We start from the raw sequence: 19,023 nt of genomic DNA on the forward strand, positions 1-19,023 counted from the left end.
CTCTCCCACCCCTCCCCCTCAGGATTGCTATTCTCTGGGGTTCAGGTCGGACGAGGCACTCGGGCGGACAGAAACACTTACACGGCTGATTGCTCAGCCCCGAGCCAGCTTCCCCCCTACCCCCACCTCCGCCCTCAAGGTAGGGGCTTTTGCAGGCGTCGCAATCCTAGTAACGCAGGGGGGAAGTCCTCGAACCCTCCCTCAGTGGGTCCTTTTCAGCAGAGCGACCTGGCATTCATCTGACACGGAGCAAAGGGGTCCCCGCAGGGAAAAGTAACGACCATCTGCAGAAACCTCACCCAAGTGGGAAGCGGCAGCGCCGTCTGCAGTCCCCGAGCACAATCGGACGCCCGCGCGCCGCTCTCCCCCGCGGCCCCGCCGGGAGGGAGGGAGCGAGCGGCGGCGGCGGGAGGGAGGGAGAGAGGGAGGGAGGCGGGCGGCGGGCGGCGGGCGGCGGGAGGGAGAGGTGGAGGGCGGTCAGGGTTCCGGGCCCGCCCCGCCCTCGCGCTCGCCGCCGACTCGGCGCTGCGGGCTGGAGCGGGCGGCCGGGCGGCTGCCTGTCCAGGCCGGGGCTGGCCGCGCCTCGCGTCGCCGTGCAGTGCGCCGGCTCTCCGGGAGATGGCTTCTCCGCTCCCGCCCGCTGCTCCCGCTATTGTCTCACCCGGGGTGGCCTGACTCTGCGGGCTCGCGCACGCTCGGGGCCCGGAGGGCTCCGCCGCGCCCCCGGAGCCTGTCCCGCGCCCTCTCCTGCCTTCCCCGCCGCCCCGGGGTGGGGGCCCCAGGGCCGGCGCTCGCGGCGAGCAGCGCGGAGAGGGGAGCGGCCCGGGCGCGGGCGGTGCGCGGCCGGCGCGCCCGGGTGCTGCGGACGCCTGGAGCTGCGGAGCCGGCAGGCAGCCCGCGTCGCCGAGCACACGCCACGTCGGGTCTGGCACGGAAGCCCGCAGCGAGCACAGGTAGGACGCGCACCGGGCCGGGAGCGCCCGCCGCCGCTCCGCGGATGGCCGGCCGAGTGGACGGAGCGGAGGTCAAGGGGCTCTCCCTCCAACATGGCAACAGCCGAGCTGCAACAATGGAAGGAGCCGCGGGTTCCCGGAGGCCGGCCGAGCCGCGGACGCGGTGGCAGCGAGAGCTCCAGCCCGCGGCGCCCTGCAGGTTGCCGACTCCCGTCGCCACCCCGCACCAGCAGTTTCGGGGCGTCTCGGGCCCCCGGGCACCCCCTTCCCACTCCTTTCCCTCTCAACACACTTCCTGGCTCCCAGCTGCAAGACGATCTGAGCCAACCGATGGTTTGGGGGGGTTGTTTGTTTAAGATAAGAAATAAAAAGCAAAACCTGCCCCGGAGTGGGGGTGGTGGGGGTGGCGCTTTCTCTTGCAGTGGGTGAAAAGTCAGCATCTAGCCTGGGGAATATATACATTTTTTAGCCAGACGGAGGGCAGACTTGGCTTCTGCCTTATAAGGGTACTGCAGCACCAGGAGAAGCTGGAGCCGGGAGAGAGGGACCCTCAGGCCTGAGTTTCCGGGCCCTCCGGGGAGTCGCTGCTCTCCTGGCTGGTACTCGTCTCTCGTTCTCAGCTCCCGACAGCGGCGGCTTTGATGTTGGGGAGCAATCGCAGCAGCAGGAAGCCCAGGGGACGCTGCCAAGCTGGGGTGGGGTAGGGTGGGGAGCCAAGGGGTTTGGCAAGCTCCTGTGTTGTGAGAAGAGATTACCAATTGTATGAGGTTAGTGCACACACCCTGGTTGCCTAAGGGGGGGTCGTGTGGTGTGTGTGTGTGTGTGTGTGTGTGTGTGTGTGTGTGTGTGAAGAACCTGCCATTGCTCCTGCGCCTCGAGGCCCTTCGTCCCCACCCCCTTGCGGGGTCTTTGTGGCTTCCCTGTCCCAGTCCCACCAGCCACGCCTGGGATGGAATCTCTATTGTCTCCTGCTGCCCTGATGTTCTCCCCTGCCCCGCCCCCCCAATTCCGTTGGGGAATTTTGTACCCTGGGCTGGCTGGTCCCAGCATGGCACCAGATTCCTGAGCACACAGCTACCCGGGCTTCCAGAAGTGAGCCAACGCTGCTCCTCCTTCTCTCTCTAAACTACCTGTCTGGGATGTGGCCAAGCAGATGTAAGCAATTTGCACTGAATTCCAACCCTGTATCAGTTGCTGAATGAAAACTTACTCCACCCCAGCACTAGGCCTTGGAAAGATATTGGGAGAGAAACGTTCCAGGGGGTGGCAAACCTGATCCCCAAATATTCCTCCTTCCCCAAGTCCAGCTGTGCATCCTACAGCAGAGAGGTTATGAGGCTTCAGAACTGCATCTCTAGAGCCTGGCAGTCCCGTCTGGGGTTGTGTCCATGGAAAAATGAAGTAGAGGCACATTATATAGCTCTGCCTGGCATCTGGCATTTGAGGAGATGGGGCTGTGAGCCAGAGCCCTGGACTGCTTCTCCTTTGGCCTTTGGGTGAGCTCAAGGTTTGATTTCCATGGCTCTGAATTTACTGCTGAGTGTGCATGGGTGTGTGTGTCTGAATTTGATCAAGCTCTCAGCCCTGGCCAGAAGGGAGTTTGTGCACTTTCCTCTCCCTGGAAGCATCAGTGAGGGAGGCCCATGGGTATGCTGGGTTGAGGAAGGCTCAGTGGATCTGGGGCCTCAGGATTTTCTCTGGGGTGCTCCTTTGGGATTGCCCAGTGACCTGGAATGTTTTGGTCTTTGCCATGACATAGTGGCCCTCTAGCAGACACCCCACAGCCTTGTGGGCCTTTGGTCCCCTTTCTGGTTTCCTCACGGTACCTGGCCCGGTGCTTTGCAGGTACCTTGTGTATGGTACTTCAGCCTGGACAGCCATGCCACAGCCAGCAGGGAGGAAAATGAGAGAACTGTGTTCCCTTGGAGGAGTTTGTGGCTGGCCATAAACTTCAGGCTCCTCGCGCTCCCAGGATGTGAACTTGGACATGATAATGTGGAGTAGTAGAGAAAATAGTGGGTGGGTTTGGGGTCAGGAGGCTTGGCTTTGAGTCCCGGTATGACTTACTTCCTAGCTGTGTGAGCATGGACAACTTATGAACCTAAGACTTAGTTTGCTTATCTGTAAAATGGGGGGAAATACCCTTGGCTCACAAGATTGCTTTAAAGATGAAATACACTGCTTACCATAAACTGAATAAAATCATGTGTGCAAAAGCACTCTGGAAACTGCAGAGTACTATACCAATGTGTGTAGCCTTGTAACAAGGGAGGGAGAGCTGGTGGGGGTTGGGAAAGGGGTGGGAGAAAGGGACAGAATAGAGAATGTTCTGGAACATAGGGCAAGGGAAGCGTGATGTGCAGATACCAAGGTAGCTATTTCTTGGGTTACTTTTCTTTTTTTGGGGGGGGGAATTACTTCTCTTTAAAAAGGGTTGGCAGGATGGGAGCTAGGAGAGAAGGAGACGCTGCTTAATGATATCTGTAGGGAAGTGGGGAAACACCCCCCAAAGGCGGGCTACTGTCCATAGACAGGGTAGTGCTGAGCTGGCAGATAATATAATAGCTAACATTTACTGATGTCAATCAGCTAGTAAATGACAGAGGAGGGATTTGATGCAGGCTGTTTCATTCCAGACCCTGTGCTCATAACCTCGATGCCACTGTGAGGGTGATAACAGGTCTTGGGAGGACGGAAAGGGGTAGCAGAGTACAGAATTCATGCATACTGGATTCCCTGACTTGAACGCCCGTGACAAGTCACCAGACTGGGACAGTCCTTGGATAATAAAGTGCTCTGGGGACCTGGGTGGCTCAGTCGTTAAGCATCTGCCTTCGGCTCAGGTCATGATCCCAGGGTCCTGGGATCGAGCCCTGCATTGGGCTCCCTGCTCAGCAGGAAGCCTGCTTGTCCCTCTCCCACTCCCCCTGCTGTGTCTCTCTTTCTGTCAAATAAATAAAATCTTAAAAAAAAAAAGTTCTCAAGGGCCGGGGCCCAGCATAGCACCTCCTTAATTCCCAGGTGTTTGGGGGTCAAGGCACATGTATGTGAATTCCTTGGGTTCCTGCCTTACCGGCCTTTCTCTGCTTTCCCATTCATATCCCTACCTCAGTGTAAGGAGAAGAGTGGGGGTAATCAAATCAAGTAATTTTGCTCCCTTCTGGGCAACATTAATAAGAGGTTTGGGACTTGCGGTACTCTGGAAAATTGAGGCAAATCTTTCATTTTAGTATTTCTATATGTGCTTCATTTTGTGTCTGTTTTATAAAATGAAACTTAGGAGACTGTTATTCTTGCACATCCTATGACCCCATAAGGCTTTAGAACTGGAAAGGACTTTGGAGATCATTTCCCTGAGGAGGAGTGACTCTCCCAAGGTCACACAGTTACTAGTGGTGGTGGAACTTTACCCTTGCCCCCTAGATCACAATATGACCAATGACAGGACCTATCTTTTGGCCCTTCACAACCGTGTGCAGACCCTGCCCGTGACTTCATTGTTGGGGAATTCACTCCCTCCAAACTCCTATGTTGGTTAAAGACCTTAAGGACACATAAGACACTGTTTATGCTGCAGGGCAGAGGCCCTCAAGGTCAGGAGAAGGAAGAGGAAAGAGGTTCTCAATATTCCTGAGGCAGAACACAGAACCTGTGGCTAAAGGAATCCAGCAATTCCTTCCTTCCTCTTTGGGAATACTTCCCATAGGAAGTCTCACCCCACAGGGGCTCTGTAGTATTTCCAAGAGGAGCCAGAGATCATTTGCCTCTGCAGAAAATGTTTTCCTTTCATCAACGCTTTATCACTCCTGCCTCTATTCCTTCCTGAAAACACTGTTCCATTCCCTTCTTCCTGCACCTTTCTCTCTCTCCAGCCAACCAACCCTAGTAGTCACTGCAAGATTGATCTCCTGGGTGGCAGTGCTTTCTTTTCTTCTTGGCAGTTCTTCCTACACCGCTTTGTGTGCCCTAAGCCTCTGCTCCTGAGGGGCCTGTCCTAGAGGCTAGATCCTACTTCATCTCCTCTCCCTGTATCCTCCCCAAATGGAGGTGGGTGTCAGGAATGAGAGCTCAACATGGCTGATTGGCCAGGCCCACCAGGGGTAAACTTTCATGGAGGCATCCTCGTCAGCCAAGTTCTTCTCTCTTAGTGTAGTTGGTACCCTTGGCAGCAAACCAGAAGCACAGGGTGAGGGGAAAAGAGGAAAGAACCAAGAAGATTCCGTTTTGAGGAAATGCTACAGCGTCCCTTGCGAGGGAGAAGAAATAGATACGAGCTTTCTTGTCTTAGGTCTCAAACGAACCCAGAACACAGGTGAGTGTAATAATGGGGCTCTTCCACCATTGAGACATCTCTTGAGAGCCTGTCTTTGCTGGAAGCAGAGCGTCTGCCATGTTCCTGATTCCCCATGCTGTTACGTCTTCCTAAGGGTAAATAAAGGAAGTTAAACTGATAAGGAGCACCATTAGAGTGTGTTTAACTCTGACCCAAAAAGGAGAGATTGTTTGCAAATTGGGTATTAATGGGAAGCTGGGAAAAGACATATTATTTTCCCCCCAGAATATTATGGCCAGGATTTCATGTTTCCACTGTAGACTTCAAGAAGGCTTTTTTTTTTTTTAATTAAGAGAAAGGATAGATATAATTCCCTGACAAGAGACTTTGAAAGATAGAGTGGTTCCAAAGGGTTGGCAAATTCTCTGAAGGGCAATTTTGATGACACTGTAGATGGTTCTGGCACACAAGGCGAAAGGGAGCCACTTGAGTGGAAGTTCAAGGACCATGAAAGGCAAGAGCGTGTGATGAAGAATAGCCAGTAGCATTGCCTGTCCACTGGTAGCTTTTCTTTCTTTTTCTTTTCTTCTTCTTCTTCTTTTTTTTTTTTTTTTAGCTTTTGTTCTTTTTTCTCCCCCTAAGTTTTTGTTTTAATTCCAGTTAGTTAACATACAGTATTATATTAGTTTCAGGTATTGTCCACCTGTAACTTTTCAGACCTTATCTTTACTTTCCCCTTCCCCTAACCTTGGAGGAAACCATGATGATGAAAATGTGTCTTCCCCCAGGCAACCCTGTTAGGACCCCTCTCACTCTTGAGAGCTTTTTCTGTATCTTCACTTAATAAACTTCTATCGCTTTACTCGAAAGAAAGAAAGAAAGGAAGAAAAAGAAAGAAAGGAAATGTGTCTTCCCCCTTTATCAGTGGGAGAGCTGAGATTTCGATTAGGTTTGATTCGAACGAAGATTAAGAAACATGCCAAAGATAATTAGAGAAGAACTGAAGTTTGCGTCCAGGTCCGGGTACTTCCAGCATCTGTGTTTCTATCTTTGGTGTTCCCCTGTAAGGAACCTCTGAGAGAAAAGTGTCGATGAGGCCCAAGTTCTGAGTGAGATGGGGTTTCCCCAAGAGTCAGTTGACAACAGAAGGGGTTGTTCTCAAAGTCTTTTGTGGAAGAAGCTATGGTCACAAAGGGAGATAAGTCTCTCAGATAATGTTTAAAAAGAACTCATTCATTCATTCAACAGATGTTTTTGAGGGCTTACTAATGACTTCTAGTGCTTTCAGTGATGAGGACAGAGAGCCTTCCAGAACTTACAGTTGAGTGGGGAATACAGACAAGTAAATAGACTGTGGGGTGGGTGTGTGGGTGGGGGAGTGTGGGATGCTTTGGAAACTCATAAGTGGGGCATTTGGGGTAGTCAGACTTCCTGGAAGAAATTCAGTGTTAGCCGAGATCAGAACAATGAGTAGAAATTGGGCTGGGGGACGAAGTGAAAGGCAAAAAGCAGGTGAAGTGAAAGTACTTTAATCTGGCCAGAGCCATTGAAGGAGTTTGTATTTTATTGTTTTTTTCATGATGTACCTGACGCTCTCCTTAGTGCACAGGAGTGAAGAAGACACAGTCCCTGTCCTTTTGGAGTTTATGTTCTGGGAGACCTTAGTTCACTAAGAATAAATTAAATCACGCTTCTTTATTTTGCTGACAGGGATTCTATACTGGTAGGTCAGGGAATTCCTCATAGACAAACTCTGGCTGAACTTAGGGAAAGTTTGAGAAAGACTCTTGGGATAGTCCTACAGGTAACATAGGGTAGAGGCAAAAGGTGGGTTAATTAATGGTTGGTCAATTCTTCAACGAAAACATCTTCAGTGCCTCTGTTCCCTCATTCTTATATTCATTGATTCATCAACCGAAGGGCAGTATAAATTCAGTATATAGGTAAGAGTATGGCTTTGGGGCCAGATTCCGTGGGTTCAAAGCCTGGCTCTCGCACGTACTACTTGTTTGATCTTGAGAAAGTTACTTAATTTCTCTGTGCTTCTTTTCCCTCATTTGTAAGACAGGAAACATGATAGTACCAGGGAAAAAAAGGCTGTGGTAAAAATGAAGTGAGTTCGTTAATAAACTACCCAGAACACTGCCTGATACTTCGTAAGGGCTAGTAAATGGTGGTTGTTATAATTGTGTTATAGGGATACAAAATTAAATTCAGTATGGTCCATGACCTTGAGGTAACCACATTGTACTCCAGAAACTGCAGGTGAATGGATGAACTGCTTTATGGAGCAGGGTTATCCTATAAGCTTACTATGAGGCAGTTGCCTCACTCCAAGACCTGCTATAATCTGAGGCAGCATTTCAGAGAAGTATAGAAGCTAGGACCAGGGTGCTTAATATCTTGGGGACCTCTAAACTCTGAGAGTAGTAAATGCTATGGGGTATCAACCTGGAAAAATAAACTACAGTTTTGCCTTCCACATTCAGAATCTCTAATCCTACAGCAAGGGGGTGTTAAATGTTCTGCTCTGGGTTGGTCTGACCACCCTCCAAACACAGTACTTAACAGCTCTGTCCCTGGTGTAAAACATTGTGTTGAGCATCGTGGGGAAGACAAAGATAAATAAGAGGTAATTTTTATTCTTAGATTAATGGACTTATGTCTCTGAAAATGCTTTGTAACTATAAATCACCCACGTGGATAAAAATTATGTTTATTCTAATCACTAGTAGGTATAATGCAAAACAATACAAATGCTGTATGTGTTCAGAGATGTTCAAAAAGAGAGCAAAAGTCACTTTCAGTCATAGGAGATGAGACAAGCCTCAAATAGAAGAGCAGGCACTTGTAGAGGGCGAGGCAGAGAATATTCCAGAAAGCACTAGCATGACTGAAGATTTGTGGGAAAACTCGTGGCCCTGGGAAATGGTTAATAACCATCCGCATTTGGGGGGCATGCAGGGAACTGGGCTGGGACTTAGGGTGGGGAGTCTTGAAGGTCTGATAAGGAAGGGGAGAGACAGAAACCTTTTCCTTAGAAGGATGACACGAACACAACCATTGTGCAAGGTTATCTTGACAGTGGAGCGTGGATGCTTTAGAGGTCAGCGAGGAGATAGACCTTGTTAGAAGGCTGTTTCACTTGTTCAGGTAAGAGAAAGAATAATAATTTTTGGTGCCTATTATGTGCTTTCAATAGGTTATTTCACTTAAGGAAAGCAATCCAAGGCTTGGAAAGGAATGGACCAATTGGAGAGAGATTGGAACGGGGAGGCTGGGGGATTTCCTTCCCTGGAGGTAGACTGGTTGTGGCTCAGTCTGGAAAGAGCACTGGAGTGGGAGCCTGGGACGGGCCTCTAGTTTCTAGTCCCACTTCTGCCACTGACTAGCTGTGTGACTCCAGACAAGTCATTTTTCCCCTCTGGTCATTGGTTCTCTCTCTTTTTTATGTTTTCATTTGAGTATAGGTGACACACGATGTGACATTTGTTTCAGGTGTAAAACATAGGGATTCACCTTCTCTCTGTGTTATGCTGTGCTCACCACAAGTGTAGCTATGATCTGTTGTCTACCACGCTAGTACGAAAGCATTGACCAGATTCCCTGTGCCCTTTACTCCCATGACTTACTCCTTCCATAACGGAAAGCCTGTATCTCCCACTCCTCTTCACCCATTTAGACAATTGGTCATTTGGTCCTCTTATCTGCAAAACGGTGGGTCGTCTTTTGTTTTTTCCTTGTTTATTATTTGCTTGCTTTTGAGTGGCTTGGGAGATGAAGAAATGTTTTGGGGTGTGGGGGGAGAATGTGGAAGTGTATTGGGATAATCACCAATGTCAGCTTGCACTTCGGTAAACTGGGATGTGCCTGGGTCCCATTCTATGGGATGGGAAAAACACTATGAATTTTGGCCTCAAACAAGTTTCGACTGAATTCTTGATTCTACCGTCTACTAGTTGTGTAACCTTGGGTAAATTACGCAGTCCCCTTCCTGTTTTCTACTTCCCTCATCCATTAAATAAGGATATTAATATCCACGTGGGAGGATTGTTGTGAGGATTAAAGAAGACAATACCTGGCACAAAATTGCGGAGGGGAAAAACAGGTCTCCTTTCCTTCTGTTTCTGTGCTGCTCATATTCACTTAGCCTCTCCCCAGCCCTGCCCCCTTCTCCTCTCTCCCTTTCACCCAAGGTATGACACCTCCATTCCAGTCATGACGGCAGACTTGTCCCTGGGGGAACGAACTTGACAGACTCTGTAATGGTGTTTACATACCTCGGAGTGGTATTTCTGCAAGGTGTCTGTGGAACGTCAGCCCTGCTAGGCCCGCACACACGGTCACTCCCTGGCTACACTTACCCAGCTGCAAAGTGATGTCAGCTAATCCCTACTGAGAATGGCCTCTGACGGTTGCTACCCTGGTGGACCCTGAGGGAGGGTCACGTGGGCAAGGCCCCATGAAGATGGGACTGGTGGGATGGGGGTGTGCTAGCCTGTGCCAGGTGGGTAGCTGGTCTACCCCTCTGCCGGTGTAGACTAGGGCTCTATGTTATGGACACCTCTGTCTCCCTTGGGACCTTCCTGGGCGGCGTGGGGCATAAGAGATAGGAGAAAGCATCAGAGCATGTCCAGAGCACACCAAAAGGAATGGCCATGACTCCTTGCCCTACTCCCCCACCCCCTAGGTCACTACCTGCTTAGAAAATAAGTCTTCTTGACCCCTCTGCACAGATGAAAGTTGTTGTTTAAAGGCCATCTAAGGCAAATGTGCTGTTCTTGTGCCCCAGACACCAGGGTCACCATTTTAATCTGTTGTGTCACATACCGCATCAGAGTGTTAAGGAGACACAAGGAGTAGAAGTAAAGAGAAATTGGAAGGATTGACCAGGGAAGGCTTCTGAGGCTCTTGAGTCAGAGTTAGAAGAGGAGAGACAGAAAGCAGGGAGGAGGAAGGAGCCTCCAGCTGCACCCAGGACTTTTGAGGCCCTGAGAGTCAGCTGGGTGGGGAACAGGGCATGGGGAGTCTTTATGAGGCTGTCAGTGCAGATGGGTCCGACTGAGGGCACTGGACCCACTACTGGGACAGGGGTGACCAGACTGATATGGGGAGTCCTGGCTGGGATCTGGTACCACGGGACACTGCCTGCTGCCTCCTCCCCAGACCCCCATCTATGTTTCCCTTTCCCTGTGGTTTGGGGATTCTGAACACTGAGAGTCCATCTTGGGGAAAGTCTCAATCTTAGTTCCCTCTCAGGGTCCTGCATTCCGAGTGTGGTTTCTTCTTTGACCTGGGTAAAATGGAATCCTTGATCTCTTTCTAGGTTCAGTGTCCTTAGCTGACCCTGAGCAGGATATCCTGCCTGTTACCAGGAAAAGTGGAGGGGAACTTCATGGCTATGGGGGAAGGCTGGTGGCCGCTTGGGTCAATCTTGGCTGACAGTAGCCAAGGCCTGGGATTGGAGGGGGCAGTGACTTAAGAGACAAGCTGCCTGCTGGGCCGCACTGAGGGGGACACGTGTTCTGGACAGGGGCAAGAGACGTCTAGGCCTCAGGCGCTGAGACCAGAGAAGCCTTGAGGAGGCACGGCCAGCACCAGAGATCCACCCCGCCTACCTTTTAATGGATCATTCCTCCCAGGCCACTAGAAATTTCCCTTACCACTTCCAAAATGGGTTGGGTTGGGCACTCCTCTCCTCAGACTCTGCTTTTTAAATGCAAATGTTCAATGTCCGTGGGCGAGACTAACACCGTGGCCTCTAACACCCCTGTGTAAATTAGTATCAGATGTTCAGGGTGTTGTCTTTGTATGTGTGGGGTTTTTTTCTGGGCTGTAAGATGGGGGCTGCTTGAGAGGGGCACCGCTTTCCTTTCCTTTCCCACCCTGGTCTGCAGGGACCCCAGGGCCTCTCTAGTGTGCCCTGTCTTAAGAAATAACCGACCACCTCTGAGGCCTGCCAGAAGTTAGGTGGTCTTTGGGCCGAGGCCCTCCTGGGCTCATCTGCCTGGTGTCCCTTCCCTGGCATTCTGGCTCCCTGGTGCCCTGCGGGCCTGCCTCCAGTGTATTGGAATGTGGACGGGGAAGGCCCAGGAGCCGAAAGTTCCTGTTTCCCTTTTTCTTCCGGGTTCAACCTTCTGTCTATTTTTCTCAGACTTCTTTGCCAGTGACACTAAGATTGTGACTTCATGGTGTCTAAGCCGGCTTCCTCTCCTCCCCTCCCCTCTCCTCAGGGAGCTGATGAGGGTGGGAGCAAGGTGGAGGGGATGTGTGTGTGTGTGGCGGGGGGAAGGTATGGGGGTATGCAGGGGCAGATGTGGGTAATTGTGCAGGGTGTGGGGGGTTGTAGGAGGTATGCGGGGCATGGAGAGTGTGGGGTGCATGTAGGGGTGTGTGTAGTGTGGGGAGGGTGGTTGTGGAAGAGCTAGGTCTCAGGGGATGTGGAGGGTGCACGGGGAAGGGAGTGAGTGGTGTGGGGTGCATGGGGGAAGGTGTGGATGTATGTGCAGAAAGTTGGGCCGGCAGCCCCCATGCAGTGGTGCTGTCCATGGGAAGGTTGGGGGCGACTGCCTGTAAGCCTGAGTGAGAGCCGGGGGCAGGGACAGGCTGTGTGGGCGGTGGGCTGCCGGCAGCTGAGAGCCACCTGGCTTCAGGACCCTGAGAAGCCATACCATGGCTTCAGGACCCTGAGAATGACTAGTTTATCAGAAATTTTCTTGATCAGGGGAGTTAGCACTAACTGAAGACATCTTTATTATCAGATCACGTGTCTAGATTGCTGGTTTAGGGACTATGTTGGCAGACAGACAGTGGGCAAGGCTCGTGGAGTGTGCAGAGCCTTCCTACCCGGAGGGAGCAGGGAGCTGGCCCTGGGCGTGTGTGTGGGGTCTGGGCTTCAGCTCAGGTTCCCATGGAAGACTAGCTCAGCCTTTTTCTGCTTGACTCCTTTTGCCCTCCTCCCAGCCAAGCAGGTGGCTCTCAGCTGCCGGCAGCCCACACAGCCTGTCCCTGCCCCCGGCTCTCACTCAGGCTTACAGGCAGTCGCCCCCAACCTTCCCATGGACAGCACCACTGCATGGGGGCTGCCGGCCCAACTTTCTGCATTCTGTGTGGAGGATCATTCTGGGGACCAGTTTTCCGGGTCCTTCTCATCCTCATCCTGGGGTTCTGGCGCATCTGGGCCAGGTGTGTACTTGTTGGGGGACAGCCCAGGGCTGGGGTCAGGATTGTTCCTGAGTGTCAGCACCATGTAGCTTCCCCACATCGGGTCTGTGGACCCTTCCCCACTCTGCCACAGCTCCAGTGTGAAACCCAGGGCAAAGTCACCGACACTTAGTGGGCCTCGGTCTGCTCGTCTCTAATAGACAGGAGGACCCTGTCATGGAGAAGAGAGAGAGCCTTTCAGATGTCTAAGAAGTTGCTACCAGAAAACAACCAAAGCATTGTTAGCATTGAATTCATTGGAAATGCTCCCTAAAAATCCAAGCTCTGATCCCCAGCAAGGATGTCCTTCTGGAGGAGGTCCCACTGGCAGTATTCAGTGTACTCTGGTTAGTCCAGTGCCTCTGCAGTTACCCCAAGATACACCCCGTCCCCTTGCCATGGGCTCGGGCCATAATGAGTCTTGCAGACTCTGATAGGTTAGCCCCGCGCAGCCCGGGACAGGCTGCCTGCTGGGCCACACTGAGGGGGACACGTGTTCTGGACAGGGGCAAGAGACTCAAGAGACTTGAGTCCCGCATGAGGACTTGGGCAAGAGCACGGGAGCAGTGAGGTGTCTCCACACTGCCTCTCATCTCTTCCCTCCGGTGGATCCTCCAGGCAGAGCAGAGAGACTGGTGTGTTCTGTTCTCCCTTTGGTGCCATGGCTGGATGGGAACAGTAGTGACCTGCTTTCTGGATTCTGTTTAATGGGCTGGCCGCCTCCAGGGAGTTTCCCCAGCCCACACAGGAATCCTGGAGAACTGGATTCCAACGGACGCAAGCTGGGGAAGCTGGACTGGAGATCGAGCTGCAGGTGACAGGGGACAGCACAGGCCTTGCGGGAGGCCTCGGTTTGCAAGAAGCAAATGGCACTGTGTAGCAGAGCTGAAGAGAGGAGGCAAAGGCCGTGAGGGCAGCTGTGTGCCCATCCCCCACGCCACCCACTTTCTTACATCCTCCTCCCAGAGGGGCTTCCTTTATCCTTCATGGGGTCTCCCATACCCTCAGAGAGATTAAGGTTTTTTAGATGTTGGTGTTTGGCAATGTTGGGGTGGTTTTTCTGACACGGGATGGGCTGGTGTGAATCTTGTTTGTAAAGAGCTTTCCTTAGGAATCCTCTCAGCTGGAGACCAGGATTGGCCAGGGAAGGTCACCCCAGGGAGCTCCTTCCCCCCCTCCCTGTCCCCACCGCCATCCTGTCCCACTGCCTTTCTCTGGAGGGCCAAGAAAGCTGGAAGAGTAATTCTTAACCACCGTGCTGCTTGCAGGGAACCCAGCTGATCAGAACTAGAAGGGCTGGTTCTATGGGCTGCGGTGGCTCAGGGCAGGTGGGGAGGGTTGGTGGGGGGTGGGGGGGGTGGAGTTTCAGACCAGACAGAGAGGAGATGTGGCTGCTCTGGCTCCCGGGATGGTTCCTGGAGTAGAGAGCCATATGCTGCCAAGACCTTTCTTCCTTCTTTGCCAGGGGTTCCATTCAGCTGACTGCCAGCTCCCAGTGTCTGATCTACATCGAGAGCTCTAGGAAGGAAAGTTTTGAAAGGAGCCACGAGCTGCCTGAACTCTTCCATCCCTGACTTTCTTCTTACTCAAGTCCTCAATCTGCAGGGTTTGTGGTAGGATCGGTGATTTTCAGGGTGTGTGTGTGTGTGTGTGTGTGTGTGTGTGTACAGAACCAATTGCACCCATGGTTTCTGAGCTGGGATTGAGGACTCTCAGGCTCCGAATGCAAACCCAGCCCTATCTAGCCATGTCACACAGGCTCCTAGCACCCGTCTCTGCGCTCCTAGGACCCAGAGAGCCCTCTACTAACTCTGGTATCAACTTTGGCTTCAATTGAGTGGAATGTCCAGGGTAGGCCCAGGGAATCCAGGGATGGAGAGTTAGATTCCAATAGCAAAGACTGAACCATGTGGGGCTGCTTTAATCTGGCCAAGAGGATGCTAGAGAGGGGCTGGGTGAGTAGGAAAAAAGCACAGACAGTCGTTTTCTGTCTTCCCACACTTGGAACCAAGTGATAGCCACAGAGAGGGAACATAGATAAGAAAAAGACCTTATTGGTGCATGTGATCCAATGATGGGCCTGACATCAAAGAAGCTCGCAGACCTGTGCACAACCTATAGGTTTTCAATGCAGAAGCCAGGATCAGGTGGATTATCTGTTGGAGGGAGACAGGGAGTTGACCTTTCATATACACTTGCCTGTTGGATTCGTGACACAAGGCACGCTAGCCTTCCCTGCTAAAGCTGAGCCTCTGGGGGTGGGGGCGGGGGCGTGGTAGGTGGGTCAGTCCGGCAGCAAGTATATGGAGCAAGGGGTGGGGGATGGGTCCCTGGCTACAGAGCCAGTGGGATTTTGGGTGTGGGTGAGTGTGGGTGTTGGGAGGTGGAGAGGGGCAGGGGTCCTCTGAAGACAAAACTCTGGAAGCCAAAGGGTTTAAGTCTGAATGGCTTCTAACTCCTTGACCCATTTATTCTGAGAGGAGGTGCTGAAGGTCCCTTCCTAGGTAGTCCTAGAACTAAGTCCTCTTCCATTATTAAAAACTGCTAAAAGGTGGGATGCCCAAGGCTGGGGGCTTGAGACCCTTCATATATTTTTTTACCATCTTGCTTGACGGCTCGCCATGTTCCCTGCCAAGACATGCGGTGCTGCCCTGCTTTGTGCCCCAAGGGAGGGAGGGGATTGAATTATTTACGCCTGTCACCTTTGCTAGATGGTAAGCTCCCTGGAACTGTGCTGAGGTCATCTGAATGCTTCAAGGACAAGCATGGCGCCTGCCATGTAGCTGGTACTCAGTGGCCATCAAGATTCAGTTCTGTGGGTCTGGGTGGGAGGAGATGACCCAGACCCATCAGGCTGAGCAGAGCCCTTCTGAAAAGGCACCCTCCCACCAGGCAGCAGGAGGCCCGCTCTGCCCACAGCTGGGATCACTGCTGGCCCCTGGGGCCCCACCCTCTCTGGCACAGGGACTGAGCAGAGCCAGTTCACTAGCGGGAGTGTCCTCTCCTTTCTCTCCGCCCTTGACTCCAGACCATTGTGTGGCTCTGCCCTGACCCCATTTCCTCCCCCACTGGCCTCCAGCCATCCTTTGGCAGCCCTGTGGACTATTTGGTGCCTGGTGCTGCCTAGACCCTGGCACCGACCTGCTCACCCATAAGCATGCCCTCTTCCTTCACCAGCTGACTGCCTGGGGCTTGGTGGGGTCCCCTTCCCCCCACTTGCCTCTTGTCTTCCTGGCAGTTCTGAAACTGTGGTCCGTAGGGTTAAACCTGGCAGCGTATCTGTATTGCTTGGGAGGCTTTGAAATGGTCAGAGTCCCTGGATTCACCCTGCTGAGTCAGACCCTCCAGACGAGGGGCCCGGAATCCGTACGTTTGGTGAAAAACTTCCCAGATGACAATTGTGAGCATTCAGATGTGGGCTGTGTATTAGATAATATTATCGTGTCAACCTTAAATGTTGTGGGTGTCCTAATGGAGTCTGTTTATGTAGGAAAGTGTCCTAGTTCTTCAGAGATTCAGGCTGAAGTGTTTAGAGGTGAAGTGCTTGCATCTTCCTTGCAAATGGTTAAGCAGAGAAAGAGAGCGCGCCGATGTGGGGAGGTGTAGACGGTGAGCGCTTGTGCGTGGGTGGTGAAGGGAACCTGGCTGAGAGTGGTCTCCCAGACAATTTGCATCTGCTCTCTGAAAGATGGACCTGAGAAAAGAACACAGCCAGTGCCACCAGGGTGGGCAACTCCAGGGGGTGCCATTCTCATGGTTCTCTTTGCTGTGGTCAGAGGGTGGCACTCATAGACTCCAATGTGGGGCTGCCCCCTGGAGTTGTGCAACACCGTAGTAGTGACCCCAGCTCTCTCTTCCTGGATGGGCTGCAGAGACCCTGGCCCTCACCACCCCACCTCTTCCCTGGGACCTACGTGAATTTTTTTTTAAGTTTTTTTTTTTTTTTTTAAGATTTTATTTCTTTATTTGACAGAGAGAGACACAGCAAGAGAGGGAACACAAGCAGGGGGCGTGGGAGAGGGAGAAGCAGGCTTCCCGCTGAGCAGGGAGCCCGATGCGGGGCTCGATCCCGGGACCCTGGGATCATGACCTGAGCCAAAGGCAGACACTTAACGACTGAGCCACCCAGGCGCCCCTACGTGAATTTTTTCCAGAATCCCCGGGAGCCCTTGAGGACTAAGGGAACAGAGCAATTTCTAATTTGTCAACCCAGCAGAGGCTGGGGGAGAGGGAGCTAAATTGGGAAGGGGAGGGGGAGGCGGGAATCTGATTCCTAAAATGCTTTCTGTCTCCCCACCCGTCCCAGAAACTGAAATTTGGGGCTTGAGTTCTTCGAGGAAGCCAGCTCGCTCCAGCTCCAGGTTGTTGGGAATGTTGCTCCTGACTTCTGTCTTTCCCCCCTGCTGCGCGTGGCTGCGCTCTGTACCTTCACTCCACCGTCGGGGGTGGCTCTCCTGGTCCTGCTGCTTGTCCGCCTCCTCACCTCAGGTCCCTCAGCATCAGAGTGAGCAGAGCCAGTGTGGCCCCTGGCGCGGGGGACCTGTCAGCAGGCTGGGCCTCCTTCTCTGCACGGCTGACACGCAGTCTGGTGGATTCCTGGCCAGGCGCCAGGGGACGGTGGTTAGAGGGGGGTAGCTCGGCTTTCCTCGTCTGAATTCCAGTTTTGGAAGAACCTCAGGAGCCAGGCCTGCTGGATCGCCTGTGGGCCTTTCTTCTCTTTCCTCCCAGGGCTAAGGCTGCTCTGGGATGTGACTTTGGAGTCCTCTGAGAAATTTGACTCAAGGAAACCAATGGGTTAGAATCAGAGGCCCAGAGCTGGAAGGCATTTTGTGGGGTGGTCTTGTCTGTCCACCCACCCTGTCCTTACAGATGCCAAACCCAGCCCAGTGAGGTGATACCCAGTCCCGTGTTTGTAGGACCCAAGGAAGGGCACCAGCTGCCTCCTGATCACTGGTCTTATGTCTAAAAACCCTTTCCACCAGAAAGTGCTGTCTTTCCATCCCATTTCAAGTACGTTTCTCAAGAGAAATGAGGTGAATTGGAACTTAAGGAGCGTAATGGTGGTGGTGGTGGGGTGACAGATCCATACCTATTTAATTTTGAATATACTATTTTAAGACTGTATTTGAGGTATGTAAAGGGTACTATTGGGAGCATAAAGAAGCAGCCCTTAGTCCAATCTGGGGGTTCAGAGAAAGCTTCCTGGAGAACGTGATGTCTGAGCAAAGTCAGCTGGGTGAGTTACTTGAGTCCCACATGCTGAAAGCAAGAGTGATTTGGGAAGGGCATGCCCAGGGGAAGGAAGATGTTGAACAAAATCAGGGAGGTATTGAGTACCTGGCAATGAATGGCTGAGAGGAAGATAGGGCAGGTGATAAAGGATTTGTAAAGGAAGCAAATAGAGAGCTTTTGAAGGGGTGGAAACAGGGAGTGGGATGATCAGGTTTACCTTTTAGAAAGAGCCCTCTGGCTGTTCTGGGGAGAATGCCTTAAGCATTCTCCTTAAGGAGGGGCAGATTAAGAGGAAGAACTGTTAGGAGCCTATTACAATAGCTTAAATGGGAGAAGATAAGGGCTCAATGAGGGCTGCTGCCCTTGGGATAGTGGGAACGACTAGATTCGGGAATACTCATGAGGAAAAGTCGCGAGGAAAAGTCGCTTCACGAGGAAGACTGATGACTGGCTGTGGGGGCCAGGCAACGGACGAATCTGGAGTGGCTGTCGGGTTTCTAGCTGGGGTGACGACTGGCTGGTGCCCTTTGCTGAGGTGGGGAACCAGGAGAGAGGAGAGGTTGTGGGAAGGGGAAGGACAAGGTGGTAGTTCAGTTGTGGACATTTGGGGCTTGAGATATGGGTGGGCATATCAACTTGAGGGGCGAGATACCCCTTTGGATATGCTCTGACACATGAGTGGAACGAATAGGAGATGAGAGACAAGGTTGCCCGAGCAGAGGGTGTAAACGGTGGCTGAGAATGGAGTCCTGAGCCAACACCAACATTTCAGGGGTGGACAAAGGAAGAGCAGGACCAAGAAGGAGGGGGAGAACAAGAAAAGAGTAGTGTCACGGAAGCCAAGGGGTAGAGGGTTTAGGGAAGAAGGAAAGGGTCTAGAGAGCGAAATGTAGTAGCCATGTCTGGGCAGATAGAAATGCCTGTGGAGGGGCACCTGGGTGGCTCAGCCCCGTAAGTATCTGCCTTTGGCTCAGGTCATGATCCCAGGGTCCGGGGATCAAGCCCCTCGTCTCCCTGCTTGGCGGGGAGTCTGCTTCTCTCTCTGCCCCCTCTCTTCCTGCTCATGCTCTCTCTCTCTCACACAAATAAATAAATAAAAATCTAAAAAAAAAAAAAAAAAAAAAAAAGACCTGTGGAACTGGATGGCCCTGGGCATTGTTGCTGGGGCAGTTTTCGTAGAAGGATGGGGACAGAAGCCAGATTACAGTGAATTGAAGGGTAAATGGGAATTGAGAAAGTTCACGTGTCTTGTGCTCTTGTAGAGCTTAGCTGGGAAGGAAGACAGAGAAGGTACTGGCTAGAAGGCAAAAAGGCAAGAGAAAGTGCTTAGGGTGTAGGGCTTTTTGTTTTGTTTTGTTTTGT

General features: G+C 52.2%; 1 protein-coding gene across 3 annotated transcripts in view; it reads left to right on the top strand.

Moving 5' to 3' along the window:
- The first annotated feature begins 430 nt into the window (after positions 1-430).
- PIK3C2B (phosphatidylinositol-4-phosphate 3-kinase catalytic subunit type 2 beta) overlaps positions 431-19,023 on the top strand; it is a 66,185-nt gene continuing 47,592 nt past the window's right edge. For 2 of the 3 annotated variants that reach the window (XM_035010242.1, XM_035010243.1), the window contains exon 1: positions 432-953. The gene's annotated coding sequence lies outside the window, so the exon portion shown is untranslated. Of the gene's footprint in view, positions 954-19,023 lie in introns of all 3 variants that reach the window. The other variant, XM_035010244.1, reaches the window with a different exon arrangement.

Source organism: Mirounga leonina, unplaced genomic scaffold (assembly GCF_011800145.1).
Source record: "Mirounga leonina isolate KUSES-001 unplaced genomic scaffold, KU_Mleo_1.0 Mir_154, whole genome shotgun sequence".
NCBI lineage: Eukaryota > Metazoa > Chordata > Mammalia > Carnivora > Phocidae > Mirounga > Mirounga leonina.